We start from the raw sequence: 7256 nt of genomic DNA on the forward strand, positions 1-7256 counted from the left end.
TCCGAAGAAACACAAAACAAAACTCTGTGCTTTGGAATATAATCATGTGGCGAGCGTGGAATAGTAAACCGAGTAGTAGAACGTAGTAGAATGTTTGCGAAGGGTAGTATAATAGATAAGCGACGGCAGGCAAGGTTGCTCAAAGTAATCCCGACGATATCGAACGTTTCGGATCAAAACAATACGGAAAAAAGGGAAACATAAAAAAAAGACACACAAACAATAAGAGAAACGAGCGAGAGAACGTTGAAAAAACAAAGAGAGAGAGAGAGAGAGAGAAAGAGAAAAAGTGAGAGAGAAAGAGAGAGAGAGTGTGTGAAAGAATATAGAATAGGTTTATTTTTTGAAAAAAAAAAAAAAAATAACGAATTCAGGCTGGTCCTGCATTCGCGCATACAGACGAACTACGGACCGTTTACCGACTCTGTACTCGTCATATTTTATCAGCGAGAGAGAAAAATATATTTAACTCAATAGACGGTTGTGAATGAATCAATTTTGTACAAGGCCCGTGTATGAGCACCGATCGTTCGAGCTTCGATCGTTTTCGGTGTGTAAAACCACAAGGAAGATGTCCTACTTGCTTTCTGACCGAGCGAAGCTGAACACAATGGCGGCTGACGATTGTCGACGGACGCATCGAGTTTTCCCCAACGAACGATATTGAAAAATCATTGTTGAGCGGACCAGCATACGGAACAGAGTCTTTGCTGCGTCCAATAGCTATTCGAGGTAATTGTTGTACCGAGAACAAAAGAATCGGTCGCGAGAAGACACGTTTTTCGATTCGGATGGTATCGCAGTCGTTCGCGGCGTTCAAAGTATTTTAAAGATTTTAACAGACTTTTATTCGGGGCTAATCCCGACAACGGATACGTGCGCGTACAAATTCAATTCGCGGTTCGAAATCATTGAAAATATTTTTCTAATCGCTCACGATTCGCTCGAAGAGCGGATACAATTCGGTCGTTCGTTCGCGCGCCACGGCGCTAAATACATGGAACTTTAGCTCGATAGACTCGAGTGTACAGTAGAGCCTCGATGGTTGAACACGGAGCTGAGTAACTCGTGCAAGTATCGAGGGGGCGTGCAACTATCGGGGTAAACGTGGTAATCGTGCGCTCGACGTCATTCACCGCCGAGTGACCGCTTTCATTCCTTCACGCGGTGCATGTACGAAGGCTCGAGCGCAAGTATCGGGGTTCGCGCGCATTTATCGGGTCTCGCGTGCAAGTATTGAGGTTCTACCTGTACACGGGACGCATACAGCTGCCTACTACTTGTACCCAGGCGAAGCCATATGTATACATATTTAAATATATACGTACGCTGAATCGCTTTCGTGAGTCTACGCCTTTGCAACGACTCAAACTCTCCTTTCGTGCTTCCGGGACACCTCTTTCTGTCGATCAATTTATGCATGACACCGTGAAGAGAACGTTCTAACGACAATAAGCCACGTAACCGGGTAGACCTCTTCTTAGTCTTTAAATAGCAAAATTTCCGACAGTAACGCTGTATCGTTGTGTATTGTGCAAAAAATTAAAACCAAAGAAAATGAAGCAAAAAAAAAAAAAAGAAAACACCAAAAAAAAATGAAGAAAACAAGCTAAACGAAGTATAGGTGTGTTTACTAATTCACGCTCCTCAGCCACTTTTCCGCGCAAATGTTCTTATTTACCGTGATACGTGTTTAGATATAAAGCTCGTCGAAGGGCACCGTTTGTGATAACACACCTGACAGGCGAGCTCTCTTGCGCGCGCGCGTATACAATATGTACACGCGCGCGAAACGTGACCCGAGAAGAATGTGGATGGATGATGGATGATCGACACACGATCGTGTACTCGATAATAATGCGTGTGTGTGTGTGTTTCTTGCCATGAGTCGCGTAGCAAAGGGGTCGACAATGCAGAGCACGTATGGTGTACACACGCGCGCAGGTGACACTGGCGCAACGTGGAAGTGTGTACGCGTGCATTAAAAGTTCGAGAACACACACCGGGTGTGCAACAGGAGTATACAGGCTAATGGAACAAAATGGCGCGATTGGTTTTTGATTTGGTCAACGATTCACAATGCGGGATACAGAAACGCACCGAATTGAACGTGCATGGGCGTCTCTGGACAGTGGATAGAGGATCTCGAAGAGTCGATAATCGATGTACAAGACGGATCGAGACTCGTGGTACACCCAGGAACCGATTTATTGTGCGAAAACGAATGATAAATGTGTAATGGAATTTTATCAAAGGAAGCTTGGTTCTTGAGAAAATTAAGTTTGAAAATCTATGGGGCACGCCTATTATTTCTACTTGCGTTGTGGTTTGTAAACATCGACGTTGACACGATGTTGAGAGTTTTTCGGCAATCTTTTCATTAATTACTTTAAGAACGCCATCTTTTAATTAGTTGGGTCATTGTTAAAAAAATCGCTTAAAAATTTTATCGTAAAAATAACTTTGAGAAAGTACTATTATCGTTATAAAAAGTTAGTTGATTATTTGAAAATAATTTTTTTATTCAAACTGTCCGTTCTAGGTAAGACAGATCATATTGAGTTTTGGGCAAGTAGAAAGTAAAATAAGAGATCATTTTATTGGAAGTTAAATAACGAAATAATTCATAGAGATTGTAGTTGGTTGTTGAAAGAAACTAATCTACAAATGTTCGAAAATAACATCCGATCGTAAAAGATAATTAATTATTACGAAAATACGTGTTTGACCTCTTAAGCGCTTGTAGCGGATACAGCTGTTACACGCATGTGCATTCCAACAATGCTTATGACAGGTATATCCGTATCAAGAAAATTCGTGTGGAATTGTATAGGTGTGACATATGTATATGTCGCATACAATGGTTTACCTACATTATACGACGCTGGTATCGAATGTCAACAAACTTGTTCGTACATATCTATAGCGGAATGCAGTTAGTTATCTACGTTACGTGCATCGATCATTCGGCACTCTATTCGAGACATCTATATAGTAATGCGATTTCAATCTAACGATCCGCTTGAGAGGTTAAACGTATTTTATTCAATTAATGCCCATGTCTCGTTCAAATATTTGACGAAACATTCGAATCACTTTCGAATCAATATTATTTCATATTAGAACATTAATAATTAACGCGTTTCGCAACAGAGCAATGACCGAATTGATTGAAAATTTGCAAGAGAACCGCATTGAATGCCTATCGCTAGTTGAAAGTATACCCTACCTATATCGACAAACTAGATTATTATTCAATTGCAAAGTGTAAGAAGATACTAATACAGAATACCTGAGAATAGGTGATATAATATATAAGTAGTGAAACAAAAGGAAATGTGCCAAGATACAAGTAGTTGTAGCTTAGCGTAGCAAAATGTAGTGCACACGACCGTACGCTTCCGGTAGTTGAACCTCGATGTATATATTTGTAACGTCCACGTACCAAAATCGTATCCAGTCAATTTGGCCATGGCTGTCGGTCAGTTTCAACGTTTATCTTTAAAAGTCCACGCAAAATTCTCGTCTCGTCTATTGCTCCAGCGATGCCCATCACTTTTCGCACTACACGAACAAAAAGAGAGAAAATCACTGTATTTTTCGTACGAACGGAACATTCTACTACAGACTGAGCTTACTCGTGTAACTTTCGCATAGGGAGCGTAACAATGGGTGCATCGTTTCACAATTGGATTAGCCACCTGAACGAATCGACTACAGTCGGGCCGAAAGAAGAATGCGTTCGGTTGGTGGGAGTAGGTGGGGATAGCAGCGACCTTGAGAGGTTCATTCGTTCCGCTTCGACTGTAGCGAATGCGTCAATAAGACTAGTATACTCGGTGAAGAAAATGTTAACTGCTCCAGATCACTGAGCATCGATCCTCTCCGTACACTTCGGAGAGGACCATAGAATCGAAGCAAATATCCGATTGTTTGTTTCAGAAAGGTGGGGATAGCTTCCCAGTAGCCTTGAAAGGTGAATCGATGCTACTTCGATGACAATGAGTGCACAAATAAGGCTAGTTGTACTAAAAAAGAAAATATTGACCGCTCAAGGTCACTGTACAGCAACCCCCACTACATCGTTTGGCTATCCCGCCACTGTGTTTTTATAATCGAGTCGAAGCAAGACTCGATTTGAACGATAGAATTTCCACTGCTACCGTACAATTGTAATTTAGTATAAGAAATATTCTACCACTTAAGTTTCTTCTAATTACGTGCAAAGTTTAATTTTATTCTATGGTGCACTCGTCGTGCTCAATGTCTCGAGACTGGGTAATTTTATTTGATCAGGTTACATTTGTGCTTACGATGCACTTAAACCCGTCACTGGTCGTCGATCAACAGAGCAAGGAAAGTTATCGTTACAAGTCGATTCTTTCTCCGACCCAACTATAGCAACATTTTTCTACGCGCAGGAAACACTTTGAGACCTTTAGAAGGTTGGATGATACCTGGACACGGTATATGACACTATCCCGTGCGAACAAAACGATTGTACAAAATCTATATCGATTTTGAATACGGATAACCGTTAGTCGAAGCTAGAAAAGACACTCGATGTACCTAATGTCAAACTGTCCTGTATTCGTCGATGTAACGACTCTTTTAGTCTGGCGTTTTTTGTATTCGTTCCCGTGTATTCTTAATGTGCGTAGCGTCGGTGTTACGAATTAAACGGCGTTCTACATATTTTGTACGTGAACGTCGTTTCGGCTGGCATCGGGACACGATGTCCTCGACTTCGCATCGTTTCGATCGCTACCGAGCAATCTTTCGCGACACCCTCCCTCCCTTGCAGATACCGTTGCTGATCAACGGTGAACAATAAATAATGTCTATGTGCGTGCATACATATCAATTGATGCGGACAAAACGGGTTGACAAGGTATGTCGATTTCGCTGGAGAAGCGATTTCCAGAAGGAAAAGGCGACAACATCGGCAGCTAGCGAAAACGAAACCTCGTTTAAAGTCTACTCTGATCATGAAAGTGATATTCGTAATCGTATTTAACCAAACTGCAGATAATTTAAATGAATACCAACCGGTACCGGTGATAGTATGCATTTTCTAACGAGTATGTATATCTGTACTGTATAATCAGGCACGCAGTAGCCTCTTTGTGATTGTGAACGAAATAAATAAATCAGTACCATGTAGAACAGTTCGTTTCCTTTTTCCATACTCTACGTCCTCTCGACAAAAATGCACACATGGTACATCGAAGTATTCTACCGGAATATGTGACAACATTTCCGAGTAATTACTGTATTTGAGAATTCTAAGCATCTGATCGAATGAAGTTTATTTTATCGAATCGAAACGAATATTCAATTACTACTCGGTCATATTAGATACAACTTTTGTCTATCCCAAATTATTATATTAAAATATGTTGACAATAATAGACAGATGGATATAACTGAAATAAATATTAAGAACTACTATTTAAGTTAAATATGATTCTTAAAACGATGACAATAATATTAACTTTTTTAAATGACCCGATTATTTATATAATTTTATTCGAATGTAGTCTACATCACTTTTATCTACAGATTATTACGGTAGAAATCCGATAATTGCAAGCAAACAGGACCTCTACTTCTAATTCCGTGCTTTAGATACTGGTAAGTACGTACCGATTCTGCGATTAGTCCCCTAATCGTCATCTTTCATTGACATCGATTGGTCCATATCTGCCCCACTCCGCTCCGTCCCGCTCAGCTCCACCCCACCCCGCTCCGTCTCGCTCCGACCTGCTCAGCTCCGCCCCAATCCACTCCGCCCAGCCCCGCCTCACTCCGCTTCGCCCCACTCCGCCCCACTCTGCCCCGTCCAGCCCTGCCGAGCCCCGCCCTGCCCCACCACGCCCCGTTCCGCCACGCCCGTCCAGCCACGCCCCGTCCAGCCACGCCCCGCCCAGCCACGCCCCGCCCAGCCACGCCCCGCCCAGCCCCGCCGAGTCCCGCCTGGCCCTGCCCCGCCCCGCCGCGCCCCGTTCCGCTGCGCCCCGTCCCGCCACACCCGCTCCGCCCAGCTCCACCCAGCTCCGCTCCACTCCGCTTCGACTCACTCCGACCAGCCCAGTTCAGCCCAATTCAACCCAGTCCAGCCCCGCCCAGCTCCGCCCGAATTCGCTGCGTCCAACTCCACTCCGCCCAGCCCCGGCCCGCCCCGCTCGTGATACTGTTCGATAATTTCCGGACGGTCCGGACTTTCATCTTGTATTATCTATTATCTATTATGTGTTATGTATTATCCAGTATCTATTATTTATCTATTTCTGTGTTTCTTTGTTTATCTATTTATGTCTTTACCTGTTTATCTCTTTATCTGTATATCTCTTTATCTCTTTATCTCTTTATCTCTTTATCTGTTGATATATTTATCAGTTTATCTGTTCATCTGGTTAATTCTCTGTCCGAATGATCCCCCGATTATCTCCAGATAATCCCCAGATGGTCTATATGATCCCCAGATAATCCAGATAATTCTCGCATAATCAACATAACCTAGACAATTCGTTAGAAGCGACAACCCTGCACACTCTGTAAAGAGAGAAGCTCCATTATAAACTTTTGAAATTATGAAGGGCTCCGAGGATGAAAAATTTCGATCCGGCTTAAGTTATACTACCTGTTTGTTCCATCCCCAACATTACTCGTTGTTAAATGCCCATCGCTTATCGACACAATGCAACGTATAATCGTCGATGTTAAATTTATCGAGGTTCCTATGGAAACTTTAAACTCGTATAATCTCCCAATAACGCATAAATTCAGGAGAGGGAATGGATTGCGAGACGCAGTGGCGTCGATCGTTAGTAAAAATGTAAAACCGTCTGCAACATCAAATGTACTTTTCATTTATTTGACTACTTATCTTTACAGATTAGTCTACCTTATGCTAAGATACAACTTTCCCATTATGTTACCTCTAATCGAAACGTTACGATAATACTAAGTATAAAATAAGCAATAGAGCTTATATTGGTATGTAGCAACGACTTAAGTACCTCTACTTAACAGTACTCCTGTTTTTTTTTTTCATTTTTCTTAAAAGGGTGCCGGGAATAAACCTGCGTCGTCCGTGTCGTCGACGAAGAGACTGATCGACGTCGGGTGTCGCGGTTACGAATTTTGGCTTATTCGTGTTTTTTACTTCGTTTATCGGAAAATCATATTAGACAAGCATCGAGGTTCCTTTAGAAGGTTAATTAATTGCAGTCATTTGTTCGTCGAGCGAACAT

The 7256-nt window shown here is 42.3% G+C and overlaps 1 long non-coding RNA gene across 1 annotated transcript; it reads right to left on the reverse strand.

The window, feature by feature from the left end:
- Positions 1–6149: 6149 nt before the first annotated feature.
- LOC143152686 (uncharacterized) lies at positions 6150–6760 on the reverse strand. The gene is made up of 3 exons (XR_012993616.1): positions 6644–6760; positions 6325–6555; positions 6150–6245 (listed from the first exon to the last, which is right to left on the reverse strand). It is a non-coding gene; the product is annotated as an uncharacterized LOC143152686 (long non-coding RNA).
- Between the last annotated feature and the right edge of the window lie 496 nt (positions 6761–7256).

Source organism: Ptiloglossa arizonensis, chromosome 11, assembly GCF_051014685.1.
Source record: "Ptiloglossa arizonensis isolate GNS036 chromosome 11, iyPtiAriz1_principal, whole genome shotgun sequence".
NCBI classification, from domain to species: Eukaryota; Metazoa; Arthropoda; class Insecta; order Hymenoptera; family Colletidae; genus Ptiloglossa; species Ptiloglossa arizonensis.